Below are 13,164 nucleotides of genomic sequence, written 5' to 3' on the forward strand. Positions count from 1 at the left end.
GCTAGATGGAATCAACACCACCTGCATCTTCTCACCTGCCCTGATTCGCAGCTCCCCAAGTAGCCGATCAATGTCTTGGTTTCCCATATGGCTTGCCTTTGGGAACAGGACATTCTGGTCAGACTAACGAGAATTTCTTCCTGCCCAGTTGACAAGTATACTTCTTACTGTAAATTAATAAATAAGCAATGTGATTTCATTAATCAGGGTCTATGACACTTATTAGCAAGATTTTGTTTCTCCAAGTTACATTAGTTCTGAAAAATAGATGAGATACAGCTTCTGGGGATCAGACTCAACAGTTGGAGGCTCCGACTCTCAATCATGGTAAATTTATTATAGAAATGCCAATCTGTGGGCTCTCATCATTCACTCTGTCCTTGACTCATCCAACATTTACTGTTCTATGCACGGCAGACACACCAAGGGCGACCTTGGAAGACAAACTTCTCCTTGCCAAGAATGTGGCCATTTGAATTTCACAAATACTTCCAATAGGCCAGTGCTTTCACTTCTCAATCTTGACTGTGTGTCAGAATTATCTTCTGACATTTAAAAAAATTGCAGATGATACCTAGTTTGGGGATAGGGCCCAGGCATTTTTTAAAGAGTTCTGCAGGTGGTCTAATGAACAGCCAGTCTTGTGAGCCATTCATGGGAATTTCCCATCTGGAGCATTTAGATCACATTTTCCACTCTGCTGGTACTGTTTAGACAGATCCAGAGATGTTTTGCAGTGATTTCAGTAAAGACTGCGAATGGGTCATTTCAACACAATAAAAAGTGAAAGTCAGAATAAATGCTTTCACTGGTTTCCAAGATGATAGTCTTCCTGTTGTCATGCATGTGACTTAATCTTTCTGTGGCATAACTGTGATACTGTCACCGCCTTTCCCAAAAATTTCAATAGATTTTTTTCTAACGGTTACAGACAATCTAATGATACAGAGAAAGAGGCAGATCCCAGAAGATAACCACTGTGGACTGTTTTACAACTTTTAGGCTTCCTTTATGCCCACAAAAACAGATGTGAACCTATGTTTATAATACCAGGATATTATACATGCTGTTTTATAACACACAATATTTCATGGACACCTTCCCATTTACACATGTTAAGATGTAATTTATCCTTTTTATTACCTAAACAGTCCACCAACATGTGGAAAGACTATATAATGTAGTAGTGAGGAGCCAGGGTTTTAGTCTGAATCCCAGCTCTGTCACTGAATTACAAGTCTTGGATGAGTTCATTGACTCATCACTATTGCACTTTCCTGAGAATAACAATGGTATCTACATACTAGAACTTAGAGTCCTCATTGGCCCATTTATTTTTGTTTTTTTGTGTGTGAATTATTTTGTTTTCCATAAGTTATCGGGGTACAAGTGATATTTGGTTATATGAGTCAGTCTTCAGTGGTGATTTGTGAGATTTTGATGCACCCATCATCCAAGCAGTATACACTGCGCCGTATTTATGGTCTTTTATCCCTCACTCCCCTCCCACTCTTCTTCCTAAGTCCCCAAAGTCCATCGTATGATTCTTATGCTTTTGCGTCCTCATAGCTTAGCTCCCACGTATCAGTGAGAACACACAACATTTGGTTTTCCATTCCTGAGTTGCTTCACTTAGAATAATAGTCTCCAATCTCATCCAGGTCACTGCAAATACTGTTGATTCATTCCTTTTTATGGCTGTGTACTAGTCCATCATTTACATATTTATCACAGTTTTTTTATCCACTCATTGACGACATTTGGGTTGGTTTCATGATTTTGCAATTGTGAATTGTGCTGCTACAAAACATGAGTGCGCAAGTATCTTTTTCTAATAAGGACTTCTTTTCTTCTGGGCAGATACTACCCAGTAGTGGGATTGCTGGATCCAATGGTAATTCTACTTTTAGATTTTTAGAGAATCTCCACACTGTTTGCCATAGTGACGTAGTAGTTCCCACCAGCAGTGTAGAAGTGTTCCCTGTTCAGCATATCCATGCCAAAATCTACCATTTTTTGATTTTTGTTTGTTTGTTTGTTTAATGATGGCCATTCTTGCAGGAGTAAGGTGGTATTGCACTGTGGTTTTGACTTGCATTTCACTGATCATTAGTGATGCTGAGCATTTTTTCATATATTTGTTGGCCATTTGTGTATCTTCTTTTGAGAATTGTTCATTCATGTCCTTTATCCACTTTTCAATGTGTTTGTTTATTTTCTTACTGATTTGTTTGAGTTCATTGTAGATGTTGGATAGTAGTACTTTGTCAGATGTATAGATTGTGAAGATTTTTCTCCCACTCTGTGGGTTGTCTGTTTATTTTGCTGACTGTTCCTTTTGCCATGCAAAAGCTCTTCAGTTTAATTAGGTTCCAGTTATTTAACTTTCTTTCTATTGCATTTGCTTTTGGGTTCTTGGTCATTAAATCCTTGCCTGAGCCAATGTCTAGAACAGTTTTTTTCAATGTTATCTTTTAGAATTTTTATAGTTTCAGGTCGTAGGTGAACAACCCAGACTAAGTATACTTGGCTTCACCTTCCTGTAATAAGTGCCGTGAATGAACGTAGATCAAGGAGGAGGGAGAAAGGCGCCAGGAGGAGGTTGCAATTTTAAATACGGTGGTCAGGGTAGACTACACTAAGATAACATTTGTGCAAAAACCTGAAGAAAGGAAATGAGACAAGCAAACACCTGGAGAAAGAAAGTTCCAGATAGAAGCAAAGGCCCTAAGGCAGGAACATGCCTTGTCTGTTGAAATAATAGCAGAGTGTAATCAGGGCAGAAAAGAATGTGGGGGATCTGGTGAGATGGTGCAGGGCCTTGCAGGTAAAACGGAAGCCATAGAAGGAATCATGTAGATTATAGCCAGGAGCGAAGAAGTAAGTAATATGATATAACCTACATGAAGGTTACAGCCATGAGCTAAGGAGTAATATGATATAACCTACATGAAGCTTATAGCCATGGGCTACGGAGTAAGTAATATGTTATAACCTATATTTTTCTAAGAATTACTCTAGATTCTGTTTTGAGAATAAATTTAAGAGGCTAAAAACAGAAGCAAGCAAACTGTGAGGCTACTGCAATACTGTGAGAGTGATGATGGCTATATGACCCAGTAATTCCATTCCTGGGTCTATATCTAAGAAAAATGAAAACAAATAACACATATATCTATGCAAAATGTACATGTACATGAATGTTCATAGCAGAGTTATCTATAATAGCCTAAAATTAGATACAATCCAGATTTCACCAACTGATCCCTGAATAAACAGTTGTAGACTGGGGACGGTGGCTCATTCATGTAATCCCAGCACTTTGGGAGGCCAAGGTGGGAAGTTCACTTGAGCCCAGGAGTTCACAACCAACCTGGGGCACCTTAGTGAGACCTCATCTTTATTCAAAACAATAATTTTAAAAATTCAAAAAACAAGTTGTGGTATATCTATACAATAGAATATTATTCATCCACAAAAAGGAATGAAGTACTGATACGTGCTGCAACATGAATAAATCTTAAGAATATTATGATACATGAGAGAAGTCAGACACAAGAGGTCACATATTGTATGATTCTGTTTATACGAAGTGTCCACCAAAGGCAAAGCCATAGACACAAAAAGGAGATGAATAGTTGCCAGGTGATGTAGGAGAGTGAAAATGACTACTAATGGATGTGGGGCTCTTTCTGGGATGATGAAAACGTTCTGAAATTAAATCGTGATAATGATTGTACAGCCTTGCAAATATACTGAAAAGAACTGCATCATACCCTTTATACTCATGAATTTTATGGTATGTGAATTCGATCTCAATTTATAAAAGAAATAAAGACAGGAAAGGAGGGGGTTGGAACCAGGAAATACAGAGAATTGCTTCAAGAAAAATTGCTATCAAATGGTGCAAAAAAATGGTACAGTACTGGAGAAAATGTGAGTTTGAAGGATTATTTTATGTTTTTATGCTAATGAAAATAATTCAGTAAAGATTGGAAAAAAAAAGAATACTGGAAAAAAGAATTTGTAGGGAGATGTCACTGAAGTAGCCATGTGGAGAGAAAATCTGGTCCAAGAGGAGCCACAGACACAACAGGAACAAGTCACCTTGTTCATAGTCACAAGGCAAAAGCAGAAGGTGTGAGATCAGATGCAGGGCGCTGGGGAGGCTTGGCCTTCTCCTGGGAAGGAGAAGCAGCCACCTCGCGTGGCTGAGCAGAGCAGGGACTTCCGGTTAGCTGAGGGTTGAACAGGCAGCCCGGAAAGACTCCACTTCCTGAAAGAGGAAACAAGTCTCAGCCCTCAGGCTGCCAGGGAGGATCTGTCCCAGAAACTGGACGGTGAGCACAGCTGGGAGGAAGATGAGAAAAGACTCAGAGAGAGAAGGAAGGCAGCAAGAGCTCTCTGATCTACAGAGATGCTCATCTTGAAGAAGAGAAAACAAGCCAGGCAGGATCTGGTTGTAATCCAGGTGGAATTAAAAATGTATTTAAATAATATAAAATGTAACTCTCACACATAACGAAGTTGTGTCCACTTTTCTGACACTTCCTTCCTATCATCACAAGGGAAAACCAACAGTAGTTTCCTCTCAACTCATGTATGACACTGAAACTTCTCCCTGGTGCTGTCTTCGCTGTCCCCAGCAGCGAAGCCCATAATGGAGCCCATAGTGGCAGGAACTTTCTTCTCCGGCTCCCCGTGGCAGATGCAGGAACACTCCAGGCTCTCTTACCTTCCCTGCTAATGAAGCAGATGTGGCACCTCCCTAGTAATGTACCCTTAATGCAGCCAAGCCCGCCCTGGCTCAGGGTTCCCAGGCTCCTCAACACCAAAAGGCCATTTCCAACCAAATACACTGTATTTGTAAATCATAACAGAGCGCTCTTTTCCTTTTGTTCCCCACAGACATCAGAACCTGAACAGCCCACCCAGTGGTCAGGACCCAGCTAGCCCAGCCCCACCCAATGCCCTCCCTTCCCAGAGACCCCACCAGTCACTGAAGAGGAGGCAGATGAATCCCAGGAGCTGGGGGACCCAGCAAGAGGCTGGTCCCCAGAGCAGGACCACATGGCAGGCTGCCCCCAACCTGTTCAGCTGCAGAGGAAACAGCAGGAAGGGGCAAGGTAAGATAAGAAGAAAAGTTTGAGCCTAGGAGGCCTTCCACAGTATTCCAGGATGGAACTGGCAATATTTGACCCAAAAAAAAGTCAAACTTTGTAAAATATTTGAAGAGGTTTATTCTGAGCCAAATGTGAGGACCATGACCCATTACACAGCCACAGAAGGTCCTGAAAACAATGCCCAAAGTGGTTGGATTACAGCTGGATTTTATGCATTTTAGGGGAACGGAAGTTACAGGCAGACATCAATTAATACATGTGAGGTATATTGGTTCAGTAGGTTGGTTTGGTCCAGAAAGATGAAACAACTCAAAGCAAGGGCTTACAGGTCACAGGTGGATTCAAAGATTTTTTTTCTGATTGAAAATTGGTTGAAAGAGTTAGATTATTATCTGAAGACCTGGAAACAATAGAAAGGAGTATCTGGGTTAAGAAAAGGGGCTGTGGAGACCAAGGTTCTTACTATGTTGAGGAAATCTCATAGGTAGCCACCCTTAGAGATAACAGACAGCAAGTGTTTCCTGTTCGGACCTATAAAAGGTACTAGACTCTCAGCTAATCTCTTCAGGATCAGCAAAACACTTGGAAAGGGAAGGGGGTTCTCGAGAATGTAAGTTTCCCCCATAAGGAACAGCATTACAGGGCCATTTCAAAATGCGTGAAAGAAATATACTTTGGGATAAAATATTTTTATTTCTTTCAGGGCCTGCTATCTGTCATTTTGTTATGTTTCTTATTGCTACAAAGAGTCAGTTTTGTCACTCTTAAGATCTCTGTTTTAAGGTTAATGCTGGTTAATTGTGCCTCAATTCCCAATAGAGGAGAGTACAGTGAGGCATATCTGACCCCCACTTCCCATCATGGCCTAAGCTAGTTTTTCAGGATTTTCTGGAATCCCCTTGGCTGACGGGTGGGGTCCATTCAGTCATTTGGTGGCTTAGAATTTTATTTTTGGCTCGCACAAGTTAATTCTAGTTTGATCTCCTGAGAGGTCTCTTTTATGGGGAACTCTTTGCAATGGAAATCACTTCGTGAGAGTAGGGAGGAAAAGCATGAAGAGAGGGAACTGGCCACGTAGCAGAGTCTGGAGACAGGAAGAGAGAGTCAGACAATATACACTCCAAGCTGGCAAAACACCAGGAACTGACAGAAAACATCCAGAAGACTGATCTGTTTTCCAGCACCCCTTCCATTCTGTGCTGCGGCACGTCAACCTAAAGGGAGGAGGCTGAGGCACAACCTGTCATCGGAAGCCTTTACCTAAGACAAAGTGAGGACAGCGGCCTGAAAGACTCAGACCCAAGTAACCCTGGACGTGTGCTCTGTTCAGCCTTTGTCACAAGCAGCTCTTTAAAGGCAAAAGGGTCGACAGGGATGGGCTGGTCCAAAGTTACTTGAATTCTCCTTGGTTTACAGAAGTAACGTTGTTCAGTGATTATGCACCGTTTACCTATAAGGTATGAGTTACAGTGTCTGGTGTGGCATTGTTAGATTCATTTACAGCTACTTGTGCCAATAACAAGCAGTTTCAAAGATGACTACATAGCTTAAGGTGGGGAGTGGGATGTGAATGGCATCTTATTTTAATGTTTCTCCGAGCCTGATAAGGTAAGAGGACTTGCATTCCTCAGATAACAGGTTTTTTCCTTTCTCAGGCATATCAAATGCACTTTCACACACACCAACCACATGGCCTGTGTAAGAGTTTACTTCCATAACTTCCTGGTGCTGTTAACAGGTGGTTAGAGAGATATGAGCAGGGCAGGAGAGGGCTCTTGCTCCACCAGCCAGGAGTGTCAGGTGATGGTTCCACAATTATCACACTGCCTTTCTAAAAACAATATTTCGGCAGCCAGGGAGAGAAAATCTCCTGATGGTCCATACCTGTTAACATTAAAAGTGTTCATTGAATGCAGGCCCCAGGGAGAAGCAACTTTCTGGGCATGCTTGTTAAGAGACAAAAATGAGGGAAGGATAAATAATATTCCAGGTCCACTGCACCAGAAAAAGGAAGAAAGCCTCAGACGTGCATGCATATAACTCCCTAAACACACTGCGTGAGCTCAGTTCCAACGGGTAAGGAGAGCCCCGCCCCTGCAGCAAGCCCACCCTAGAGGAGCAGTCATGGGAAAGAGCCGAGCCTATAAAGTCCCAGCATCGAAGTGAAAGGCCCCTTTTGCGCTCCCTTTCTCTCTCTCGGACCTCCAGGTGCCCACCCGGGTCTCTTCCGAGTGAATTTTCCTTTCTTTCCTGTTCTAGAGCCTTTTTCAATAAACTTCCGCTCAGACTCAGAAACTTGCCTCAGTCCCTTTTCCTGCTTTATGCCCCGCGGTCCAATTCTTTCTTCCGAGGAGGCAGGGACTGAAGTTGCTACCACTGCTAACTCCAGGTAACTGGGATCTCTGCCACCACGAGCAGTGCTTGCTGGTGATGTTTTGGGGAATTAAAGGAAGACAGGTCTGGATCTGCAGCAGCAGACTGTGTGCAGCAGCGGGGAGTGCCACGTAGGAGAGAAGTGTTGATCCAGATGCGATAGAGTCTGGGAAGAACAGGAAGTCTGCAGGACTTAGTGACCCTGAGAACCTAAATCCCTGGAATTCACAGAAATGCTGGGAAAGGCTCTGGATGTCTCTGTGATATGGGATGGGTAGTCACATCTATTTTATTTGAAACTCAAACCATAAGAAGTGCCAGATGAGTACTAAGTTACACAAAGAATGTAACTACTGAATATTTGCTATATCCTATGGCTTTATATGAATTATTTAAATTAATCCACAATATTCATTAAATCAATTCTCAAAATAACCCTGTTGTCTAAGCCTTAGATGCACCTTCTAGGTGATACGGCATCCTAGATGTCCAGAGAGATTAAATAACTCACTCAAGTACATACCTATGGTAAGTGGCACTGTGCACACCTGTCAGTGAAACCACATCCTCACAGGGTTAATAAGAATGACGTACAGGGTTCTGGACAGAAATGTAGTCACAATGAAGCATTAATCAGGTGCACTTTGACTCCCTTCCTTGTAAGTGAAAGTCACGTAGCCCTAGATACTGACCATTTGCATTCTTTGTTCCTATAGATAGGATCGCTGTTGTTAGAATCATAAGGCTTTTAATAATAATTAAGACATTTTAAGATTCTGATATCCGGCAGGGCACGGTGGCTCAAGCCTGTAATCCCAGCACTTTGGGAGGCTGAGGCGGGTGGATCACAAGGTCGAGAGATCGAGACCATCCTGGTCAACATGGTGAAACCCCGTCTCTACTAAAGATACAAAAAATTAGCTGGGCATGGTGGCACGTGCCTGTAATCCCAGCTACTCAGGAGGCTGAGGCAGGAGAATTGCTTGAACCCAGGAGGCGGAGGTTGCGATGAGCTGAGATCGCGCCATTGCACTCCAGCCTGGGTAACAAGAGCGAAACTCCGTCTCAAAAAAAAAAAAAAAAAAAAAAAGATTCTGATATCCAGCCAACACCAACCAGTTTTAAGACTCCCAAAGAGGCTGGGCGCCATGGCTTACACCTGTAATCCCAGCACTTCGGGAGGCCGAGGCGGGCAAATCTCTTGAGCTCAGGAGTTTAACACCAGCCTGTCCATCATGGCAAAACCCCATCTCTAGTGAAAATACAAAAATTAGCCAGGAGTGTTGGAGGGCTCCTGTAATCCCAGCTACTCAGGAGGCTGAGACAGGAGAATCTCTTGAACCTGGGGAGCAGAAGTTGCAGTGAGTTGAGATCGAACCTCTACACTACAGCCTGGGCAAAGAGTGAAACTCTGCCTCAAAAAAAACAAAAAACAAAAAACAAAAACAAACAAACAAAAAAAAACCAGAGACAGTAAATCAGCATTACAATGCAGTTACTTCATCTCCCCATGCCATGACTTCACTCTGCACTCAGAGCAATCATTGATCCCCATGCCTCAGCCCATTCCAAACCCCTTAAAATCCCTACCCCCAAACTTTTCAGGGAGGTATATTTGAGGTTTGCTCCTGTCTCCTCATTCTGCAGGCTGACAATTAAAATTCTTTCTCAGGATGCTCCCTGAATATCAGTGCTTCCTTCTCTCTTCCTCTAGACCCAACTGCCTATTTGCTGGTAAATAATACTAACACTAATATTTAAATTAAAATATATTAGAAAATTTCAGAAAATAAACAAATAATGGGTGGTTGCAATGGATGATTCAGCTGTTTATTGAAAATATACCCCAACACGCACTTGGTTTGTCTCAGCAATGACTGATGTCAACAAAAAGAGTCAAACTCAGTAAAATATTTGAGAAGATTTACTTTGAGCCAAATATGACTGACACAGCCCTTAGGAGCCCCTGAGAACATGGGCCCGAAGTGCTCCGGGTGCAGCTTCATTTTATGCATTTTAGGGAGACATGAGACATCAATCAAATACATTTAAGATATACATTGATTTGATTTAAAAAGGCAGGACAACTGAAAGCAGGGACCTCCAGGTTCTAGGTAGATCCAACAAATTTCAGATTGGCAATGGGTTGAGAGTTATTGTCAATAGAAAGAAATGTCTGGGTTAGGATAACAGGTTGTGGAGATCAAAGTTTTATCATGCAGATGAAATTTCCAGGTAGCAGAATTTGGAGAGAAGAGATTGTAAATGTTTCTTATCAGACTTAAGGTCTACAAAAATGCTGATCGGCTTTTTCTGAATTCCAAAACAGAGGAGAGCATTCTGTGGCATATCTGACGCTCACTTCTTGTCATGGCCTGAACTAATCTTTGAGGTCAAATTTGGAGTGCTCTGGCCTACAGAAAGAAGTCCATTCAGATGGTTTGGGGTGGTGTAACCGCCCAGTGGGTTCATCTTGCCTGCTGCCTACACAGAGCCGATTTATCAAGACAGGGGAATTGCACTGGTGAAAGAGTACTTCATACAGAGCCAGCTGTGCAAGAGACCGCAATTTTATTATTATTCAAATCAGTCTCCCTGAGCATTCGGGGATCAGAGTTTTTAAGGATAATTTGGCGGGTATGGGCTCGGAAAGTGGGGAGTGCTGATTGGCTGGGTTGAAGATAAAATCATAAGGGGTCAAAGTGAGTTCTTGCTGACTTCTGTTCCTGGGTGGGATTGCAGAACTGGTTGAGCCAGATTATCAGTCTAGGTGGTGTCATCTGCTGCATGGAAATGCAGGGTCTGCAAAATATCTCAATCACTGATCTTAGGTTTTACAACAGTGACGTTATTCCCAGGAGCAATTTGGGGAGCTTCCAAGTCTTGCAGCCAGAGGCTGCCTGGCCCCTAAACCATGATAAATAAATCTTGCAGCTAATTTGCTAGTCCTACGAAGGCAGACTGGTCTCCAGGCAAAAAGGGGATTTTTGGGAAAGGGCTATTATCCATTTTGTTTCAGAGTTTAAACTATAAACTGAATTCCTTCTCAAAGCTAATTTGTTAGGCCTATGCCCAGGAATTAACAAAGACAGTTTACAGATTAGAAGGAAGATGGGGTAGGTTAGGTCTGTTCTCTTTCACTGACATAATTTACTCAGTGATGATTTTTGCAAAGGCAGTTTCAGTGGAGGGCTTTGTATTTTATTTTTGGTTTACACGGAGAGAATAATTGGTTCCAGGTGTGTATAGAAAAAGGATTTGTGGCCGGGCGCGGTGGCTCAAGCCTGTAATCCCAGCACTTTGGGAGGCCGAAGCGGGTGGATCACGAAGTCAAGAGATTGAGACCATCCTGGTCAACATGGCGATACCCCGTCTCTACTAAAAATACAAAAAATTAGCTGGGCATGGTGGTGCGTGCCTGTAATCCCAGCTACTCAGGAGGCTGAGGCAGGAGAATTGCTTGCACTCAGGAGGTGGAGGTTGCGGTGAGCCAAGATTGCGCCATTGCACTCCAGCCTGGGTAACAAGAGCTAAACTCCATCTCAAAAAAAAAAAAAAAAAAGAAAAGAAAAAGGATTTAACCTTGCCCAAAATGAAGTCTGGTTTTTTTGCACTTGGCTGGGAGGTAATCTTTCATTCCTTGCAATGTCATGCCTGACAGGAATTCACTGGAGGCCTTGGATCACTGGATCACTGGATCACCTAATAATATGATTTAGGGTGGGTGCTGGCCACACCAGATAGACAGGATAGCTGGCCATGCCAAAAAACCAATAATGTGATTTAGGGTGGAAACTCTGGTTCACCTGCTATCAGATGACTTCCAGAATGCCTGAAGTTAGCCATGTGGACAATTAATCATGCCTACATGATGGAGCCCAAATAATAACTCTGGTCATGGAGACTCAGGTTGCTGTTGTGAAAAAAAAGAAAAAAAAAAGCCAACCTTTGTAAAATATTTAGAGGGAGACAAGTTACAGGCAAAGACTCAAATCAATACATGTAAGGTGTATCTTGGTTTAGCCTGAATAGGTGGGACATCTGAAAGTGGGGAGCTTACAGGTCATAGGTGGATTTCTGATTGGCGATTGGTTGCAAAAGTTAAGCCTTGCCTAAAGAATTGAAGTCAGCAACAAAAAATGCTTGAGTTAAGGTAAGGGTGGGTTGTGGAAGCCAAGGGTCTTGCTATACAGATGAAACCTCTCAGTAGGCTTCAGAGATGGTAAATGCCACTTTTTGGACTTTAAAAGGTGTCAGACTCTTAGTTAAACCTTCCTGGATTGAGAAAAGATCTAGAAAGGAAAGGAGATTCTCTACAAAATGCAAATTTCCCTCACAAGAGAGGACTTTGCAGGGCCATTTCAAAGAATGTACTGGGGCAAAAGACTGATTTTCTTCACACACCCCGCTATCTGTCATGTGAGGCTATACCAGAGTCAGGTTGGAATTTGGTATCTTATTGCTACAAAAAGTCTGTTTTGTCATTTTCATGATCTCTGTTTTACTGAGAATGCTAGTCCGTTGTGTCAGAACACTAGAGGGAGGGTATATAATGAGACGTGTCCCACCTCCTTCCCCTCAGAGCCTGACCTGGTTTTGCAGGTTTTCTTGGTCAAGCAAGGGTGAGAAGGGTCCATTCAGTCAGTTGGAGGGCTTAGAATACTGTTTTTGAATTACAGTGGCAAACTGCACATACTATTTTAGGTTTTATATTATAAACCAAAAAATGTATATAATACAAATAAAAACAAAACAGTAAAACAAGGAACCAATGATTATTTAAACTAACATTCAAACCTACAAATGTAAGGTAATGTGATGGGTGCTTTTGTTTTCTGAAACTAAATAATTGATTTGAGATTAAGATGAAAAACAAGCTTCACATCAGGTTCTATAAGCTTTTTAAAAAAACTTTCATACTAAGAATGGTAATTTACATCCATTTACTGTACAGCACTCGAGTAAAGTCTTTGTTCACTGGTTCAAGACAGTTAACCTTATTCTTAATCAAAAGGTTGCCAGGTAACAACTAATAGATCTGTAAAATTGTTTTTTTTTAACCTCAAAAAAATTACCTTTCAGCATTATTGGTATCTCCAATCAACGCATATTATCTGCTTATTATTAAAATCATAGAACAAAAACGTTATTCCCTGGGTGTTTGCTACTACAGTGAGTATTTACTGAGTTCCTGCTAATGAACTATTTCAAGTGGATCCCACAAAAATATAATCCCATACCTCTGCTTGAAAGTCAGATATGTTTCTGACAGCTATGGAGCTGGGACTCTCGGGTTTGACATGCCTGTTTTAGAGGTGCTGTAGAACAGAAGTGAGCCAACTTGCCAGACACCAAGTCAGTAAAGGATCAAGTCATCAACATTATCAAAGCTATCCATTTACCAAAAAGTCTGTCTTTTAACTATGAATAAAGCTGAAAGCAACTCATATTGTATAGAATGGTTTTAACAGCTTTTAAATATTTGTGTCATTTTAGTTGACAGGTTTTCATTGTTTCTTTCTAAAATCACCTTAAGCACTTTGACTTTTCTCTACCCAGCTAGCTCCCTGCTAAGAGAAAGACAGACAAGTCATTTCATAAGAAGCTAGAGTTGCTGATTCCAGAAAGTGGGAAATTAAGGATCAGAGGGAGGAGGAGACTGACAGGT

General features: G+C 41.9%; 1 protein-coding gene across 1 annotated transcript in view; it reads right to left on the reverse strand.

Annotated features, from left to right (window-relative positions):
* Positions 1-13,164, reverse strand: part of LOC104652870 (SLAM family member 9-like) — a 134,866-nt gene that overhangs the window by 76,067 nt on the left and 45,635 nt on the right. The window lies entirely within an intron of this gene.

This window comes from Saimiri boliviensis, chromosome 19 (assembly GCF_048565385.1).
Source record: "Saimiri boliviensis isolate mSaiBol1 chromosome 19, mSaiBol1.pri, whole genome shotgun sequence".
NCBI lineage: Eukaryota > Metazoa > Chordata > Mammalia > Primates > Cebidae > Saimiri > Saimiri boliviensis.